The sequence below is a fragment of the Melopsittacus undulatus genome, chromosome 2, assembly GCF_012275295.1.
Source record: "Melopsittacus undulatus isolate bMelUnd1 chromosome 2, bMelUnd1.mat.Z, whole genome shotgun sequence".
NCBI lineage: Eukaryota > Metazoa > Chordata > Aves > Psittaciformes > Psittaculidae > Melopsittacus > Melopsittacus undulatus.
Window position 1 is genome coordinate 35,576,569 of NC_047528.1, and position 21,391 is coordinate 35,597,959.

The window sequence follows — 21,391 nt, forward strand, 5'->3', positions numbered from 1 at the left end:
CTCTTCATACAGAAATGTGAAAGATAATGCAATGTGAAAACAAAACACTTCAAAGATGATAGAATACAGAGCAGGACTTCTGCATTTAAATTGGCATCTAAGTATAAAATTTGTTTTTAGATATTCCACCAGTTCTCCTGGACTTTGGCCCCCACAGTAATACAGTTGTGTTTAAAATTTACTGTTTGCCTAGAGTTACATTTCTGTGTTTGTTTCAAAGACCATCAACACTGATACAGTTGTTTGGTAGATCTTTTTTCTTACTTGGACACTAATGTGATGTACAAATCAGAGGCTGCTCTCATGAAACTTTTCTAGATTTTCAATCTAATAAATTTAGACACCTTTTCTGATAAAGAGGTTTCTGGTCTTTGGGCTAGTGAGAGTGAATAAAAGCACAGGTGTGGGCAGGAAGGTGATCAAGAAGAGTTACTGCTGCTCAGTGACCATTACCTCAAACTGACATTGCCTCAAAGTATAAGAGCATCTTCCTACCATCATCACATCTCCTGGTCAGTGATTGCTGAGCTATCTTTCAGACTGGCTAATCTTCCGAAGTAAGAGACCAGTGATTTTAAGATGGTGACTTTCAAACACCGCTATCTAAGTTCTTTCTGTGAGCAATTATAATTAGCATAAAGGACATCTTGACTTTAGGCATCTTTCTGTTCTGTATGCCTGCAGATTTTGCCATTATTATCTGTCCTTTACTCTCTTCACACTATGAAGAATGCCTTGATTAGGATCAGGTAACTCTTCGTGTCCATTTTCTTTACTAAATCTAGCAATTTGTTCAACTTAACAAGCATAACTTGAGCTCTAAATTGCTTACTTTTCTTGTATGTTTGGTCTACATTCTATGCTTCTATAGTTCCCTAGTGGTGTGATTTTGTTTAAAATGTAATCTTCTGCCAGTCCATACAATATGAGTATTGTCCCCAGAGGTACTCTGTCCTTTTCTCATTCTTACAGTCTTCCTAGATCTCAGGACAAATCCTCTCCAATGGCCTGACTTCAGAAAGAATAGGATTTTTTTTTTACTTTTTCTATTCAGGGGAAATTATTTTTAGATCTCCAAGGTCAATTCTTCTGCTTTGGACTTTCAGTTAATGTAATATATGAGAAGTATCAGAGGAAAAAATGGCTTCATGGATCAAAATATGTAATCTTTCCGTCGGTTAAAACAGCTGAAAAAAACATGCCCTTAGCACCCACCATCTGATGTGCCAGCGATGATAGATATATGTGTCATATTTGTGACATTTGATATTTGTGTTGATTTTCTCAAATCATTATGAGATATATAAAGAAAGGAACTGAAAGATAATTTTATCAATTCCATCTTAAAAACCCCTCAACTATGGTTGTCTCAAAAACTGAAACAGGGAGAAAAAACCTAAATGGCAAAACTAGGGAGGTTAGAAATAAATATTAGAGTAATTGGAGGTATATATGTCATGTCTACTCAGCTCAAAAGAAAAATGAGGGGTACTTCTGTGATTTGGCTTTTCAGTACTCTAATTAGTCTCCAAACACGCATGAATTTCAGTATGAAATAAATAAAACAAACAGAAAAAATCATAGCAAAAAGCAAATATTCATAGCTTTACCAGCTGTCTTAATCACAAGAGACTACTTTTCTTTCAGTATGTCTAACATTCACCTGAGGCATTGCAACAACAGTTCCTGGCTCCCTGTCATCCATTTCAGCTTTTGTATTACTTGTGTGCTGTAGGCAAGTTTAATAAAACAAGAATGTAGGGATTTCAATTAATTTTATTTTAAATAGTTAATTTTTTGGTTACAGATTAGGTCCATTTCCTACTGTTCTACTAATAATGTTCTAGTCTTTCCTTTTTTCTTTTTTTTTTTTTTAAATAAAGAACCAAAATCCTTTTGACTTACCCCAAAGTCTCAAAACAATCCTGCATGGAGCAGAGGACTGTCTTAGATAAGAAAAAACTGCATAGGCTTTTTGCCAATGTCACCTCAATTATATAGTCATCAGTGTTTTCACGGTAGGACATGGAAGCTGGTGATAGGTTTTCTTTCCCCAGGGTTCATTTTTCAACTATAGGGTTGACATGGATACTTCTAAAGTGATATACCCTAGTTCCCTGTTGGGAGGTGAATAAAAAATTTGCTACTCAGTCATCCTCTCTGTGTAGTAAAAATTATTAATCCTATGGAGTACAGAGAATAATTTCATTTTTTTTTAATTCATAATTTCATTATCATTGCATTAAAAAAATACTGAAAGTTCCACTCCACCATAAAAGCTGCAGGGTAGATTATTGGCACCATATATTTCCAAATTATTTTAAAATGAATAGCACTCAGAATGTGAAAGAAAAAAGAAATAGTGGTGTAAGTCATTTTTCATCCCTTCCAAGTCTCAACAGAAACCTGAATTTCTCATTGTTCTCTGAATTGAATGCAGACACTCTGCAGGATGTACTGGGTCTTCTGGGAAAGAAGAGGAAAGAATAATACCATAGCCAACAGTTCAATCTGTGTAAAGCACTGAACTATTTTCTTGTATTCCTAAGACTATTTGTAACATTAGTTTTGAAAACATCATAGCAAATAATTCAGATCCTTCAGGTCACAACACTGTAACCTTTAGAAAATTTCAGCATGGCTACTTAGTATGTAGACTGGACTAAATTCTGTTACCTAAATAGAGACAAATTCATATTACTATATGTAATTCTATTTTGGATACTGTAAGATATAAAAAATACTTATTCTATCCTGGCAAATATAATAGAATGAACCAATAGCTGATCTGTACCCATTAGACCAGACACTCTGAGAATTAGTTAGAATGAGTAAGTACTGAAACATTTAATAGGATCATATGGATTGAGTTGGAAAGGATCTTTAAAGTTGCAAGACATGGTGAGGAACATGTTCCCCTAGATAAAGCTGCTCAAAGCCTGTCCGGATTGAAATCATATCCTCCAATCGTATCCTGGGCCAAACGGTCAAAGGAGTTTGATACTTTCCCTTTCTTCAGCTCTTGTGAGACTACACCTGGAGTACTACATCACTCTGGGGTCCCAGGTTTGAGCAGGGTGAACTAGTGGGACATGTTCCTTTTGTGATCGGGGCAGGGGGTGGACTAGATGATCTTTGAAGGTCTCTTCCAGCCAAAACTGCTCTATGATTATATTCTGTGGGGAGGACCAAGACAGGAGTGAAGAAAAGTGAGAGAAGAAAGTAACAGTAGGGAGGAATTGTTACTGACTAACTGCAGTCCCCATCCTCCTGCACTCCATGGGGGAGAAGGTAGAAGAGTCATTAGCAAAGTTGAGCCTGAGGAGAAGGGGTATGTGGGTAAAATATTTTTATCTTTGTCTTTGTTTCTCACTGGCCAACTCAATTTGCAGTAAATTGAATTATTTTTTTTCTCAAGTAGTCTCTTTTGCCTTGATAGTTACTGGTAAGTGATCTCCCTGTCTTTATCTTGACCCACAACATTTTCATCTTATTTTCCCCCCTCCCCGTCCTGTTGAGGAGGGGGAGTAGGATGTTGCTGGGTGTGTATTTGTCCCTTAGCTGAGTTAAACATACCACAATTAGACAGACTTGATACTTTTGGTGGTTTATGTGGGTTAGTTTCTTCTTTTCTAGTAAGATCTAACTTTATACCTTTGTGTGGCCAATCATGAGTTTTTCCCTTATTGCATCTTAAAGCCACAGAACAAAAAAAAAAAACACAGGAAGTTTCTATGAATGATAACTAGATCCCTGAAACTCATGTTTATTCCTTTATATTTTACATGCGAGAAAGAAATGCTATGAAACATTAGTACATAAATACCCACATGCATAACATCTCCATAAATAGTTTCTATGTTAGACAATAAATGAGCATAAATGCAAAAACATAATTTATCCTGATTAGGTCTTAATGCTAGTTCTACTAAAATCTGTATTAAAAAACAAAACAAAAATTCTGTGAGTCAGATATAGTCAGAATGATACAGTTTCTTGTACAAGCTGAGATAATGCCATTCTCAACTTGCCCTATGGAATCTGAATGTCATTAATTCCTAGTTTGAAACATAATTTAATAAAGGTCACTTACCAAGGTAGAAAACAGGGGAGATAAGGAAAAACCCTGCATAGCACATCTGCTTAGGATGAACCGATCTGACACAGTTATTAATTATCAGAGATGCCTTAGGGCTAGAATAAAGATGTCAAGAGCAAAAAGCTTTCTCAAAGTTAAGAGTTTTAAAAAAATGGCAATAAACTCAGAAACATTCAATCAATTCTGTCAAATATCTTTTCAGAATCTGTGACAATATTAAGGTAGAAGATGAAATGTGTTACCAAAATCTTAATCACATGGAAAAAAGATTTTTATCTGAGATCAGCTAAACTGGATTCAGAGGAAATAACTTTGTATTAGATTTATGAAGGCAATGACCTAAAATATTGGCTAACATTTTAGCAATCATTAAAGAAATCAATTAATATAGGACTTGGACTTCAGTAGCTTTAGCACACAGTAATCAGCTAAGCTACGTCTATAGCATTTGTGCAAACAGATCACTCTTTTTTCAAATAGCATGGGTTGTGGATAAAAGCAGTTTGTGGAACAGTGTAGGGATGTGGAACTTATAAATCATATCTGCACAAGTATGCACATAGTTCTGTGTAATTAATATAATTTTGTCTTGATATTTTGGCCTGGAAATATTCATCAAATTGGTTTAGATTATACCTGTGGCATTACATTATGTTATATTTTCCCAAATATCTGTGATATCATATAAAAAAATAATGTGACTGTGCTAATGGTACTTACCCTTGAGAAATATTCTACCTTGGCTGATAATTGGATAGGAAAATACTTGGGAAGGTAGGCGGGAAGGTAGGCAGTTAGGTAGGTACATAGGTAGGGATCACGACATCTGGTCATGACAACTGGAACAGGCCATACTGCTCAGTGAGTTTTAAGTCTTAGTTTACCTTTATTATTAGTAATTACCATAGAGACCAAGAAAATAAGCGGAAGGAAAGCAATTTGTATAGTTGGTTTTACTTAGTAATCAGCTGCATTTAAAAAATAAGGAAACATATATTTTAACAACAAACATTCTTTTACATATTCTTTAGGTCAGTTCTATTTCGTCTATGTCTGCATTCAGATGGGGATATTCTTGGACTCCAAGACCAAATTTTACAGTATAGCTCACATTTAGATACATGAACTCTGTTCACCCCTAAAACAGGCAGGTCACACCAAACTCCTGAGAATGGCCCTCAACATGTATTATCCTCTAAACACCTTATCTGAGATGGATAATGCTACTTAGTCTGAGCCAAAACCATATGTGAGGTCAGCCTATGTCATGGTTTAAACCAAGTCCCCCAACTCCCGGAGAGTTAGGAAGGAGAATCCAAAGAATGTAGCCCCCACGGATTGAGATAAGAACGGTTTAATAGCTAAGGCATAACACAAAATCACTACCGCCATTTACTACTACAAATAATAATGATATAGCCAATAACAAGCGAAAAGAATACAACACCCCACCAGCCACCAACCCATAACTCACTCCACCCTGCCTGGCCGAGCACCGCGTGCTCCTTCCTCCATTTTCCTCCAGAACTCCCCCCCTCCAGCCCTCTCTTTCCCAGTATGCATCCTGGGCATCACGTGCTATGGTATGGAATACCTCATTGGCTAGCCTGGGTCAGGTGTCCTCTCTCCTTCCTCCCAGTCTCCCCTCCTCCCCGGCAGAACACGTGCCTTGAACAAAAGGCACTTGAACAAAAACAAAGGCCTTGAACAAAAACACCCTCAAAACATGCTCAAACCATGACATTATCCACCCCTTATTCCATACCATTCACGTCATGCCCAGATCCCACATTTTCAATACACCATCACTCTTAAGTCCACCCCTCGATCATGAGACATCTCTATGTTGCATCTCTGGAATGATGGCCTGAAGTATCTGGGCCCACCAGGCTCAAAATCATTCACTGTCCCCTTCAGCAGTTCTACAGCTTGCTGCTGGGGACTCCATACAGCTGCCTTCCACTTCCAATGCTTCCAAAGCACTGGAGGGGCCCAGTGGACCAGATCCTTGGCCATACTGTCCCACATGCCCTGCCACTCATGACTGTCCAGCCTTGGGAACAGTCTCCTGATGCTCCTATGTACTTGTCTAACCTTAGACAAGACCCAAACCTGACTCTGCTTAACTTTTGTGACGGGGGCTGATGTAGCTGCCCTGCTTGCCAGTTCTCCCACCACCAGTTTCTCTTCTCCTGAGTCCGGATCTTCCTTCTCTGCCTTGCTGGGAAATGCTGTGTGGTCTCCTGTATCCTGCTGGGGCTTGGCAGGTGACTTCCAGGGAATATTCTCGGACGCTGCGGGGTTCGGAACAGCGGCGGGACTCGGTTCCTCCACTGCCTTGCTGGGAAGTGCTGCGTGGTCTCCTGCATCCTGCTGGGGCTCGGTGGGCAACTTCCGGGGGACACTCTCGGCCGTCGGGGGGTTCGTAACAGCCGCGGGACTCACCTCCCCCGCTGCCTGATCCCGCTGCTCAGCTACCGCCCTGCTCCGCTCCTCCCCAGCCTGTTCCCGCTGCTCTGCCACAGCCGTTTGGCTCCCCGTGCTGCTCTCCCTGGCAGCCTCAGCTGCCGGCAGCTCCCGGGGCCGCTCCTTCCCGGCTTCACGCAGCTTCACGCAGACGAGGGCGAGGACAAGGACAAGGACGGCGAAGAGCAGCGGGACGGCCTGGTACAAGTCCAAGCCCACGGCCACGTCCATCCCCCCCTGCTGCCGGAGCCCCACCGTATTACAAGCCTCCGACACAAAGTACAGTGAAACAAAAACCCTAGCCCAAGCCCCATGATCGACAAACACAAACACATCCAATCCATACACAAAGTACCCAGCAAAATCCCGAAACCGAGAGATCCAGAGAAAAAACTCTAAGAGCCAATAAATCAGCATTGTGACAAGAGACCATAAATCAGCTCAGATCTGTTCTTATCTCAAACCCTCGGGCCCCACACTGGGCGCCAAAAATGTCGTGGTTTAAACCAAGTCCCCCAACTCCCGGAGAGTTAGGAAGGAGAATCCAAAGAATGTAGCCCCCGCGGGTTGAGATAAGAACGATTTAATAGCTAAGGCATAACACAAAATCACTACCGCCATTTACTACTACAAATAATAATGATATAGCCAATAACAAGCGAAAAGAATACAACACCCCACCAGCCACCGACCCATAACTCACTCCACCCTGCCTGGCCGAGCACCGCGTGCTCCTTCCTCCATTTTCCTCTAGAGCTCCTCCCTCCAGCTCTCTCTCTCCCAGTTGCATCCTGGGCATCACATGCTATGGTATGGAATACCTCATTGGCTAGCCTGGGTCAGGTGTCCTCTCTCCTTCCTCCCAGACTCCCCTCCTCCCCGGCAGAACACGTGCCTTGAACAAAAGGCACTTGAACAAAAACAAAGGCCTTGAACAAAAACACCCTCAAAACATGCTCAAACCATGACAGCCTAACAGTTAAGTCATATGACAGCATATGGACCAGTGCTTGACCTCATGATCTGTCACTACAGGGATTTCTTTGAGGGGGGGGGTTGATGGTTTTTAAATGGGGTGTGTGATATCTAAGACTTACTGTATACTGTATAGTTACTGTATAATATATCTAAAACATTCTGCTCAGATCAGACAGCTTTTAAAAATTGTGATGTCACAGTTAATACTTGTTTAGTAATCTCTAGATCTTATGTATTTAAATTTTTTTATGAAAGCTGAGGCTGCGTAGATTAATAACAGCTGAGAGGTGGAGAACTACTAGGAGGATGTACTTCTTCACAGGTCGTCTTGTCAAAAAGACACTGTTGATAACAAAACTGTTGGAGGCTTAAAAAAAAATAAGCAAATTCATGGGATAAAAAAAAGTCATAAAAGTCTATAGAATCTATTGTGTGAAAAGTACCTCAGCTGCAAACTGATGGAAACTATTGCTATGTACTTGCCTGTTCTCATACTCTATGCTGTCAATCAGTTGCTGCAGAAAAGCCACCAGGCCAAACAAGTATTTTGGTGACCTCATATTGCAATTCTAATATTAATATTAATCTCCTGATTTTTAAAGCTATGCATTTTAATTTTTCATAAATGGCTTAAATTACCTTAGTTCAGATTTGACAATATTCTGACAGTTGAAAACTTAACGCTCCCTTGTTTTGTATGATTATCCTTGCATTTGTGTAAAGAGTTTAGAACAAAGAACCATTTTTTATTAATATAACTTATGAAATACAACGTGGCAAACTTAAAGCTAAAATAAAAAAAAATGCTGACAATAATTGCTGAGGTATTTCAAAACACCAATTAAATTCACAGGACAATGGCATTTTCCAGACTGCCAAACACATAAATGCCTTTGAGGATATGCAATAGTGCTGGGCTGGTTATTACTGTTGCTTTTTTCTTTTTATTGTAGTGCAAGTTTAATAAGCTTGCTTACTGAGGGTTTAAAGCTACTCTAAAATCGAGCATGGTCACCATATCTGATAGGATGTATTTGTAAAGCTAACTTAATCATCTGGTCAACAGATTTGGGGGCAGCTCTTCTTTCATTTTGCCAATGTGATTTTAGTAGTGGTGCTACAAGTAAGCCAATTAAAAACTCACTGCGTTTATCATGTAGGCAGGCTGCAGTGTGGTAGTCTTCTCGTTGTCTCTTGTGAACAAATTAGAAGTGATAATTCAAAACATTTTTAGTAATACTGGCAGGGTGGTGATTTTTTTTGCCTGCTTCTAACCATATTAAAACCAGCAACAAAAACCCCACACTATATAATTGTGCATGTTTATGTTCCATGGGAATATTGGAAGTTCCTGCCTTCCCATTTTGGTTTGTTTTTTCTGATGAATTCAAAAGAACTAAAACTGTATGAAAGGACATACTAAAGGCAGGAGATAATAAATGACTATTTTCAAATTAATTTATGCTATTTTTAAAAAATAATCATGTCATCTTGTATAACTCTTGATATTTCCTTTTTTCTTTGTTTTTTTAATTTTCATTCTTATTTGGCTCCATATTTTATCTCCATTTTTGCTATTAGAACACTTATAAATTAGTGGTCCCTAAGGACCAGGTAAATTGAACTTCTGTTAAGTGATATTTTTTTACTTTTATGTTGTAATTTGTGATACTTAGGTTATATTTATAACTGTTAGAGTCTCCAGAAATATTATCCACATCCAGCTACTAAACTGCAAACCTCAACTCTTCATATTATATCCCATGCATTAAAAAATAGAAGTCTGTGGAGGGGCAATAATGAGATATAAGTTCTTTTGATTCAACAAACTTCAGTCATAAAGTGAAACACTACTGAAGTTGCTCTAACTGCAGTGGTGGTGCTTTCAAAGCTTTTCCCATTCACTCCTGGGCACATTGCCAATTCTTTTCTCCTTTTCTTAAGCTGCCAGAAAGTCATACAAGTGTACAGTATTTTATATCTACTACGAGGTAACAGGCAGCTGAAGGCCTTTGAACAGCAAGTTCCACAATATTTATCAAAATTAATTAAAGGGAAAGAACAGAGGGGAAATATGTAACCTTCATCAGGTTCAAACAGAGTAGGTTGATGTTTTAAATATTTTCTTACTGTCCTGAAAACAGATCACAGATAGTTCAGAGAGAATTAAGGCTCTTAATAACAAATGAGAGATTTTGAAGCTGTGTTTTATTTACCCGTCAAACCTAGTTCCCCTCCCCATTTTTAAACTCATAAAGCTTAGCACTTATATAGCACTTTTCATCTTCAAAGTGCTTCACAACACATTAACTAATTAATCCTTTGAGCACCCCTAAGAAATGAGTAGAAAATGGTGTGATCTCTGGTAGCCATGTGAAAGCCCTGAGCAAGGCAGTGAATCCTACATCCAACTGGGATTATAGTCAAGGTCTCCTGAAGTCCATGGAACCCTGGACTTCAATTCTGTTGAAAACATAAAGAAAATGTATGAGGACAGACTGAGAAGGTTGGGGCTATTCAGCCTGGAGAAGAGAAGGCTGTGTGGAGACCTCAGAGCAGCCTTCCAATGTCTGAAGGGGGGCTATAGGGATGCCAGTAAGGGACTATTCATTAGGGACTGTAGCAATAGGACAAGGGTTAATGGGTTCAAACTTGAACAGGGGAGATTTAGATTGCAATAAGGAAGAAATACTTTACTGTGGGGGTGGTGAGGCACTGGAATGGGTTGCCCAGGGAGATTGTGAATGCTCCATCCCTGGCAGTGTTCAAGGCCAGGTTGAACAGAGCCTTGTGTGACATGGTTTAGTGTGAGGTGTCCCTGCCCATGGCAGGAGGGTTGAAACTTGATGATCTTAAGGTCCTTTCCAACTCTAACTATTCTATGATTCTACGATTCTATGTAAAACTATTTGGACTAAGAAGCCACATTGAAAAGGGATAGGTGGCATTGAAGGCCAAAGTTAACATTTAAAGTCAGGAAAAAAACTTACTGTTGCTCCCTAAGCAGCACCTCTCATTCATCCTGTAAAATCTGTATAATAGGATCTTTAAATAACTGTAAGTATCCTGATTGAGAAATAAGAGTTCTAATTTCTGTCTAACCCCTGCTGTTTACATTAGTTTAGTTTATAGTAGTAAACTAAACAGGACAAGGATGCAGGATTCAGCACTGGCATGTACTTCTCCATAGTGCTAAAATCTTTGTTCAGTGCTTGCTGGCACTTTTTTGCTAAGGCTAAATTACAATCTCACCACAAAATAAAAAAAAATCTAATAAAACAAAATAAAAATGCAGTTTTGTTGGCAGCAACACAGTTTGAATGGAACTATTGTGCTCTGAGAGGTAAGGTTTTATAAGAAAAAATAATTCAAAGCCCAGGGACTACAGAATGAGCCGTGATTCAATTCAGTTATTAAGATGGAAGTAGTCACTGATTGCAAAAGCACACCACTACCATAACAATGGCAGATATCCTGAAAGTCCTATCTGATGCTGAGAATATTGTCAGTGTACTTCAAGAGGGTTGTTTATAAGAGGCTGTCATGGCTGGAGGAGTGGCAATCCACCCTACAATAGCCTAAACCCACTTGGTTTTGTAGTCAAGCTTATCCTGACAAGGTCTTTTCTTATTTTACAGAAACATCAAGAGAAGGAAAGGAGATAAATGATTTCCCAGAATATTTAATAAACTGGTGCTCACAAAGCACTGGTAAAATACCTGAGTTTTAAATAAATCTAGGTTTACAATTCCCAGTTCTGGCATGAATGTTCTGCATGAAAAATACCACCCTTTTGCCTCTTTAAATAATTTTGGAAACGGTGAATGTTGAACAGGTCTTGCAGAGCAATTCTGTAGAATTCTGTTTTGCAAGGGCTTATTTTCAACAGTGAATTTGAACACATGATGTTTTTCTTGGAACCTTATTTTGGGGTTGCAGTCCCCAGATAATGGCAGGAACCCAGATTTCCCTCTTTTCTTTAGAAAGCTCTTATACAATCAGCTCACTATTCTGAAGTGCTGAACTCCTCCCATATACTGCCCAGGGAGATTTAGCTACCTGCTTTCAGGTTTTGAGTTCAGTGCTGAGGGATAAGCACTTAAAATGTATGTACTGCACAATAACCACTGCTCAGTCATCACACAAACTCCTGTGCATGCAACTCCAACTAATGCTAATGTTCATCATGTTCCAGTTTGTTCAAGGGACTAGAAGCTTCTAAGCAGGATGTTGTCTTACGCTACTAAGACTATGAATACCCTTTGAAGCAAGACAAATTCAGAATGTGTTTGTGCTCAGATCTGTGAGTTTGTGTTTATGTGTGCAGTTTTTGCCCATTCTTTTCTCCTTTCTTTCTCTCAAGGTATTGTCTTTATTCATTGGATATAAAATATAATTCACTTAATGATTTTATATAAACATAATTGCTTAATTCCTACTAAAAAGCATACTGTCAAATTACACCACACCATAACTCATCATAAAAAAAAAAATAACTTTTGATGGTGAGAGTGATTAGACACTGAATAGGTTGTACAGAGAGGTTGTGAAATCTGTCTGTGGGGATATTCAAAACCCAGTCCAATACCATCCTAAGCAACTTGCTCTAGTTCACTTAATTTCAGCAGTACTACACTAATTCCAGAGTTGCCTCCCAACCTCAGCTATTCTGGGATTCTGCTTAGAGTTTAGAATTCAAGCTGGGACCTTCTGAAGAAAAGGAGAGCAAAAGACTGCAGCAGATTCTCGCAAAAACTTAGTTCTAAGGTTTGGTATTGTTTTGGGAATTTTTATATATTTGGTTCTGACCAGGTATGTCTGCTTTCAAATAAGACAAGCTATTAGAATCATAGAACAGTTAGGATTGGAAAGGACCTCAAGATCATCTAGTTCCAACCCCCCTGCCATGGACAGGGACACCTCACACTAAACCATAGCACCCAAGGCTTCATCCAACCTGGTCTTGAACACTGCCACGGATGGAGCATTCACAACCTCCCTGGGCAACCCATTCCAATACCTCACCACCCTAACAGGAAAGAATTTCTTCCTTAGATCCAGTCTAAACCCCTGCTGTTTAAGTTTCAACCTGTTACCCCTTGTCCTATCACTACAGTCCCTAATGAATAGTCCCTCCCCAGCATCCCTGTAGGCACCCTTCAGATACTGGAAGGCTGCTATGAGGTCTCCACACAGCCTTCTCTTCTCCAGGCTGAACAGCCCCAACTTGCTCAGCCTGTCTTCATACAGGAGGTGCTCCAGTCCCCTGATCATCCTCGTGGCCCTCCTATGGACTTGTTCTAACAGTACCATGTCCTTGTTATGTTGAGGACACCAGAACTGCACACAGTACTCCAAGTGAGGTCTCACGAGAGCAGAGCAGAGGGGCAGGATCACCACCTTTGACCTGCTGGTCACGCTCCTCTTGATGCAGCCCAGGATAAGTTTGGCTTTCTGGTCTGTGAGTGCACACTGCTGGCTCATGTTCATTTTCTCATTGACTAACACCCCCAAGTCCTTCTCCACAGGACTACCATGAATTTCCTTTTTGCCCAACCTGTAGCTGTGCCTGGGATTGCTCCCACCCAGGTGTAGGACCTTGCACTTGTCATGGTTAAACTTCATGAGGTTGGCATCAGCCCACCTCACAAGTGTGTCAAGGTCCCTCTGAATTGCATTCCTTCCCTCTAGTGTATCAACTGAAACACACAGCTTGGTGTCATCAGCAAACTTGCTGAGGGTGAGCTCAATTCCATTGTCCATGTCAGCGACAAAGATATTAAACAAGACCGGTCCCAACACCAATCCCTGAGGGACACCACTCGTTACTGCTCTCCAGCTGGACACTGAACCATTGACCACAACCCTTTGAGTGCAACCATCCAGCCAGTTCATTATCCACCGAGTGGTCCACCTATCAAATTGAAGACAATCCAATCTAAAGACAAGGATGTCATGTGGGACAGTGTTGAACGCTTTGCACAAGTCCAGGTAGGTGACGTCAACTGCTCCACCCCTGTCCATCACTTCTGTAGCCCCGTCATAGAAGGCCACCAAGTTTGTTAGGCAGGATTTTCCCCTAGTAAAGCCATGCTGGCTGTCACCAAGCACATTTCTCTTTTTCATGTGCCCTAGCATAAAGTATGTAGCAATTCTTCACTGAGTGTAACAGAAATTGAGACGAGTAGCACACATGTAGAAAGCCAAATTGCAGACAGAAGACTCGGATACCTAAATCTAGAGTTGAAGTATTGAATTAACCTTCTTTTCTGGTACTAGAATCACTACTGTCACTGCATGGGAGTGTAAGCATCTCTTTTAGAACTTTTTAGAGGTTTTTATTGTAATTATTTTTACTGTGCCTCCAGATTAGAGATGCCTACTCTTTACCCTATCAATCTGTAAGAGTAAGAAACCAAACTTACTTAAAAAGTGTAGAACTTTGACCTTTATCAAGAATCAAACTGGTTTAATTAAATATAAGCTATATTTTAAAATTCAGTTGCTATGAGATTTCAATGCTAGTTAATCTTTTTACAGAAGGAAAAGACAAAAGCTTAAGGGCTCAACAGATCAAAAAAGATTTTTATGTTTATTTCTCAAAATGCAAAAATAAAAATATAAATTTTCCCCAGCTCTGTGGCAGACTGTTTAAATCAAATGAGACTACAGTAGAAAACTTTAGATGCCAAGAAACTGAGATATAATATACATAAATAAATTTTTGGATAAAGCTGCCTGATCAATTTCTTTTTCTGTTCATTTCTACCCAGGTTTGTTAAAATTTATGGATTTACTTTTATACTGTACAGTATAGCAAGAGGATTACCAGATGGTATACTCATTCTGATTAAACAGCACATTTTTTTGTGTTTAAATAAGCCTCTTTAACATTTTTTTCTTTTCTTTTTTTTTTTTTTCTCTAAGGAAAGAAAGCTAGTGAAATATTTGTCAGGTCAGCTTTGTTTATTTGTTTTTAAAAATATATTTCATTGTATTAAGCTATTGATTACTGGCAGAATCCTGTTGCATTTTAAAATAACTGAGGGCTGGAACACCTTTCCTATGAAGACAGGCTGAGAGAATTGGGCTTGTTCAGCCTGAAAAGAAGGCTCAGGGAACATATTATAGTGGTCTTCCAAGACTAAAGGGGGCCTACAAGAAATCTGGAGGGAGTTTTACAAAGGCCTGTAGTGACAGGACAAAGGGGGATGGTTGTAAACCTAAAGAGGGTAGTTTTAGATTAAATATTATGACAAAATTCTATACTGTGAGGGTGGTGAGGCACTGGCACAGGTTGCCTGGAGAAGCTGCAGGTGCCCCATCCCTGGAAGCACTCAAGGCTAGGTTAGGTAGGACTTCAAGCAACCTAGAAGGTATTACTGACTGTCGCATTGGGGTTGGAACTAGGTGATGCTTAAGGTCCCTTCCAACTCTAGCCATCCTATGATTCTTTGATTCTATGACCTTAGATAATATTTTGGGGGTTTTAATGGAGCAATCATCCAGCTCAGTATCCAGAAACATTATATACCAAAACTGAACTAATCAAAAATATAAAACTAAACTGTAGTACAGATTTTAACAGAAGTTCTTCATCTTTTGTTTAAAACAGATTCAGGGCAACATCAAATATGAAAGAAGCCCATATGTGAGTTTAAAAATCCAGCAGTTTAAATTTTGGCTACGTAATTTTGTTTGCATTTATATGGACTCTTTTTTTTTTTTCCCTCTCTCTGCTGTACATATATTTTGTTTAAATATAAGGAATAGATCTTACTGGAATGTCAAAATAAAACAGACAAAAAACCCCCAAAACCAACAAACCCTCCCCCAGCCTTTTTTTCCCCTATCTAAAGGCAGCAGATTTTGTCTTGTTACATGTAAACCATATGTCAGTATAGTCATTTAGCTCTCCATAATGAAATACTATCTTTATCACAAAATTCTGCCTCTTCCCTTTTTATTTCTTTTTGCTTCAGCTGGTGTTTTGAAACACTGCATTAGGGATGCAAATTAAATAGACAGATGTCCTTTGGTTTAAGCACCAAGTTAGAATAAGAGGTTCTCAGTTTCTGAATAAGACTGCAAAAGTATAAAAGCCTCTATATAACTGTAATTCCCTTCCATCCTCTGGATACAAATCTAATGGTCTAGGTTCTGACAGGAAGGATGATATTTTTAGTGTTTATGGCAAATTAATTCACTAGGGGAAGGTGAATGACAGTGTACTGCCAGCGGTCATGACTTCCTACTCGGGGCTGCCATTTAACATCTTGTTTTGTTTCTTAATAAAAAGAAAACTTTTTCTCAGTTTGAGATTATATTCTCTCCAGGGAAACATACTCAGCCAATTTGTCTGTTTAATAAGGAAAATAACAAAATTATCATTAACTATGCACAATTCCCTCCTATGAACTAAATAAAAATAATTGCCAGACAATTGTTTATTCTTAGCCTGCAATTTGTTGAACTCTCCCTGTTTCTATGCTCATTGTGTGCATATGTGCACATGTCCATATACACATGGGTGTGTATACACAACATACATATACCTATACCCTGTATATTCCCAGACATGCACATATGTTTTTAAGGAAACATGCTTTTTTCACTCCTAATGTCACATGAAGTATTTGCAGTGCAATTTGAATGTACAGTACAGATAATGATATTCTGAGAAACTAATCACAAATGAACACTGATAATTTGCAAAAGGAAAATTATTGACCACCTGTCTTCTATTCCTTCTTAAATGTGTATCTGTTCTTGTTCTCTGTTTACATTTATAGGGATAAAATGACTTATGAAAGACCAAATACTGCCTTCACAGAGAAGTATGAAGTCAAATAAAAATAATGATGTGGTGAGGCACTGAAATATGAATTCAAATTCTCCTTAGTATTGGGAATAGCTACTTTTTAGCATTGGGTACTTTTAATAAAATAGCTGCCTTGTATGGAGCCACACCTGCCTCACTGCTCTCCCCTGCTGCCATCTCATCAAAAGAGGAATCTGTAAGAAAGCAAAAGAAGGAAAATATAAGAATATATGGGACTCCTTGGTCTTCTGTGATCAACTAATTCAGTTAGTGCTATCAATTACTCTATGAAGTTAAAGACTGGAGGTGTAGCCAGATAATGAGCATTTTCCTCTTAGAATCCATTTACATGCACCTGAAGGAAGTTGACATGGGGAAAATCAATCCAGACATGGGGATAGTCCTGGTTCAGTTGGAAGGTAAGGATAGGTGATCTCTAGACAAAATTTCTATGACTGTATGAATCCAGGTTTACTTCTCTTCCACTCATAAACAGGTTCATTAACTAAAGCAGGCTAAGAGAACTTATCCTAAAATAGACAGCACAAGGTTATTACTGTGTTGGGATAGCAGTCTTGAGTTCAACCTTCATTACCTTTAGAAATTATACATTTATAAAGACATTTATTTTACATTTCTATTCTCAGAAGTTCTACCAAAAACAGAAAACCTTTTCCTGAAAAAACAACCATGTATCTACATATAAAACATATAAACATATAAAACATATAAAACACTTCTTTCATTTGAAAATGCACTGAGATTCCAAACAGCTTGTGGTGTACTTATTTTGCTATGTCTGTATGAGCATACACCATGGAGATAGCATCCAGATTATTAGAAAAGCACAATTTGAGCTGTGCTTTTAGAAGGGCAAGTACAGCAACAAGCTATTCACTGTGCATAGTATTGTGACATTTTAGATAGACTGCTTGACTTGCGGTTTTTCAACTGCTGCACATTTAATGTTCCTTAGCTAATACTTTTTCTTCAACATGTCTGTTGTTGACTAGAAAGACTGCAAATTCTTGGATGCATTTTCTTTTACTTCACTGTAATATCAGAAACAATAAACACAATCTTTTGAAATTTTAAAGACCACTGGTTCAGGGCAGTAGTATTTGAGGATGATTGCAAATCAGATGTCTAGAGCTGTGAATGCTAATCCCACATTGCTATTCAGGCATTCTGTAGGATGCCCAATTGTTCTTAGTAGGTATTAGTGTAGATACCTCCTATGTAATGTGCTAGATACTGTAAATTCTGTGAAGGAAACCAGAAATCATATATACTCATGTTCTTCAAGTCTATTATTCCATAATTAAACACCTCTTTCTTTTTTTTTTTTTTAATTGTCATACCACTTTCTACCTAGAAAGCAGAGAAATGCTCTGAATAGAGATTTAAAATTTTGGGTGTTTAAAATTCTAAAACAAATATTCTAAAGCCAGTTCTTATGAAAGTGTCCTATGCGATTACACTCAGCACATATAAACCAGTCATCCAATGTAGTTATTATGAATTACACCAGCTAAGATTGTTTTCTATATATTTTCAAATTGGTGTACAAACAAACTAAACACACACTTGCTAGGAAAATAAGCTGCAATATCCATGTTCTAGGACACACATTGAGTGGAGTTTCCAGACTGAAGCACAAGAGTGCAGGACATACAGTTGATTCCTGCCTATCACTTCTTCACATACCAAGCTCACACAGACTAGCACAGGGATTTTTTCTGCTCTGTGAATTTCTGTAGTAGACAGCCTGTCAGAGTGTTTGTACCTGAAACAGAAAAAAATGTGAAACAAAGAAATGGGGAAGCTATGGAAATCTACTTTGGCAGTGGTGTCCTGATGTCATGGTTTAAACCCAGCCAGTAACTCAGCACTGCGCAGCTGCTTTCTCACCTTCCTCTTTCTCCCTCCCCTAGCAGGATGAGGAGAAGATTTAAAAGAATGTAAAACCCACAAGATAAGAACAGTTTTAATAACTGAAGTACAATATCATAATATTAATAGTAGTAGGAATAATAATTAATAATAATAATTAATAATAAAAATAATAATAATAATGATGGTGGAATGACATCATACATAAAACTAAATGTGGAAAGCTAAACAACTCAATAAATACAAGAGATGCCCAAGTATGTTTGCTCACCACTTGCTGAATAACACCCAGCCTGACCCAAGCAGTGATCTGGGTAACGCCCCTCTGTTTATATACTGGGCATGACATTGCTGTGGTATGGAATACCCCTTTGGCTGGTTTGGGCCAGATGTCTTGTCTGTGCTTCCTTCCAACTTCCTGTGCCCCTCCTCACTGGCAGGGCATAAAAGACTGAAAGTCCTTAGTCATGGTAGGCGCTACTGAGCAACAGCTAAAACATCGGTGTTATCAGCATTGTTCTCAGACTAAAGCCAAAACACAGCACTAGGAAGAAAATTTACTCTATCCCTGCAAAAACCAGGACAACCAATCAAAGACCACAGACCCTCCCTACCCCCATGGTTTTGCTCTATGCATCTCGATCAATCTGACTGTCTCATGACCAATATCATTAGATGTGCTCCCCATCACTGTCAATCTGTCACTAAAGAAACAGATACCAGAGAAGCCTCTTCAAGACATATACCCCCCCCCCCCCCCATCTATATGTTAAAAAAAAATCCTACTTTTTTTCCCTGTCTTAAATGCTTACCTCTGATGACCAAAATATGAGTTCCTCCTCTGGCACTGATTCCTTTTAATACATGATGCTTCGGGTTTAGTATATTGAACATTTTTTAAGCCCAAATGTAGTTAAAGAAAAAACTTTTTCAATGCAAGCCTGAGGGTCCTGCTTAAGGGTATACAGTAACTAGTACCCTGGAGATTGTAAATTCACCTATCAGACACTTGCACATAACACGCTACAATTACCTTTAATAACCTATTGCTAAATAAAACAACTGTGACAAACAGCAGATTTCACAAATCTGTGCAAACACAGTTGTTTCAGTTTGGCAAAGAGAAGGTATCTAAGAGAAGCAGCCATAACAAGCATATATATCTGCGAAGTGAATTGATGTCATAGTTTTCCTTTGCTGTTGTATCTCTAAAAGAGGAAAATCTATTGCAGAAGAGCAGAAGCTGACCCTAGTGGAAGGAAACTTAACAGTGGATGAGAAAGATAACATGAGCCAGCAGTGTATGCTCACAGCCCAGAAAGCCAACCATATCCTGGGCTGCATCAAAAGGAGCGTGACCAGCAAGTCGAAGGAGGTGATCCTGCCCCTCTACTCTGCTCTCGTGAGACCTCACTTGGAGTACTGTGTGCAGTTCTGGTGTCCTCAGCATAACAAGGAACCGGAACTGTTGGAACAAGTCCAGAGGAGGGCCACGAGGATGATCAGGGGACTGGAGCACGTCCCATATGAGGACAGGCTGAGAAAGTTGGGGCTGTTCAGCCTGGAGAAGAGAAGGCTGCGTGGAGACCTCATAGCAGCCTTCCAGTATCTGAAGGGGGCCTACAGGGATGCTGGGGAGGTACTATTCATTAGGGACTGTAGTGATAGGACAAGGGGTAACAGGTTGGAACTTAAACAGCAGAGATTGGATATAAGGAAGAAATACTTTACTGTTAGGGTGGTGAGGTACTGGAATGGGTGCCTATAAAGAAGCTAGAGAGGGACTCTTTATTAGGAACCGTACTGATAGGAAAAGGAATAGCAGGTTCAGACTTAAAGAGGAGAAGTTTAGGTTAGATAGAAGGAAGAAATTCTTTACTGTGAGGGTGGTGAGGCACTGGAATGGGTTGCCCAAGGAAGTTGTTCATTTCTGGCAGTGTTCAAAGCTGGGTTGGACAGAGCCTTGGGTGATATGGTTTAGTGGGGGGTGTCCCTGCCTTTGGCAGGGGGTTTGGAACTTGATGATCTTAAAGTCTTTTCCAACCCTAACTATTATTTGATTCTATGATTCTATTCTAAAAGCCATTAGGTAATGTCAGTCATTATAACTCTGGCCAAGGTGTCTGTGCCTCAAGCTGTTTCCTACTACTGTTTCTCTGTTTTGATGTTGTGATGTTTGTGGATTTATTTTCTATTTTAATCACAGCAAGAAGAAAATACAAAGAAGAAACTGTATCTGCAGACACCAAGCTTGGTAATGCCAATTCTATTCTCCTCCATATTAATCTTCAGATAGAATTCCTAAATAAACATCTATAGCTTTGTCAATACTGGAAAGGGCTAATAGACAGTAGAAACATTTCCTTGATCTCTGCCAGTCACATCTTCTTTACAAACCACAGAATTTTAAGTCAAATATTAAGTCATGTAAAAATAATTCCTGATGATCTATTCATATCTTGCACAAAGCCTTCTTTCAGTGCAAACCTGATTGTTTTGCGTGGTCCTTTGACAATAACCCATGTAGCCCACTTCTGCAACCCTCACTGGATGTGGCCAGTGGTGCTTGCAAACAATTAAGAGATTTATTTTTCTGGGGGGGGTGAGGGGAATGAGGGAATGGTGGAAAGGAATCAACAAACAAAAAAGCATTACTTACTTGAGTCCATTTTGCAGTTTCTGATAGCATAAAAAGTAGTTAATAATCCAGCTGTTAGAAACCTCCCTTGATATCTTTGGTGCTTTGGAGGAATAACTTATTCTGCTCAATTATCTCAGGGACTTAAACCTATTCTTTCAATGCAATCGATGCCTTGGGGTAGGTGTCCTTTGAAGCAGCTCCTTTTTGCTAAAGCAATTAAAATTTAGTAAAGTATAAAATATCAGCAGGTTTTACAACTAAATCATTGGGAAACCTTGGTAAAAGATACAACTATATTCACCTTCAGTGATGCCACAGTGTTCAAGTGATTGTGGTATAATCTGTTTACTCCTACAGGGGTTAAAACATTCAAGTCGGAAAACAGTTCAGCCCATACAAGCTCCAGGTTAGGATTTGACTTAGTTGCCCTAACTGACTAGTGGCATTAGGCAAACACATAGGTCTAGCAGAGACAGCACAGGAGCTACAAAAA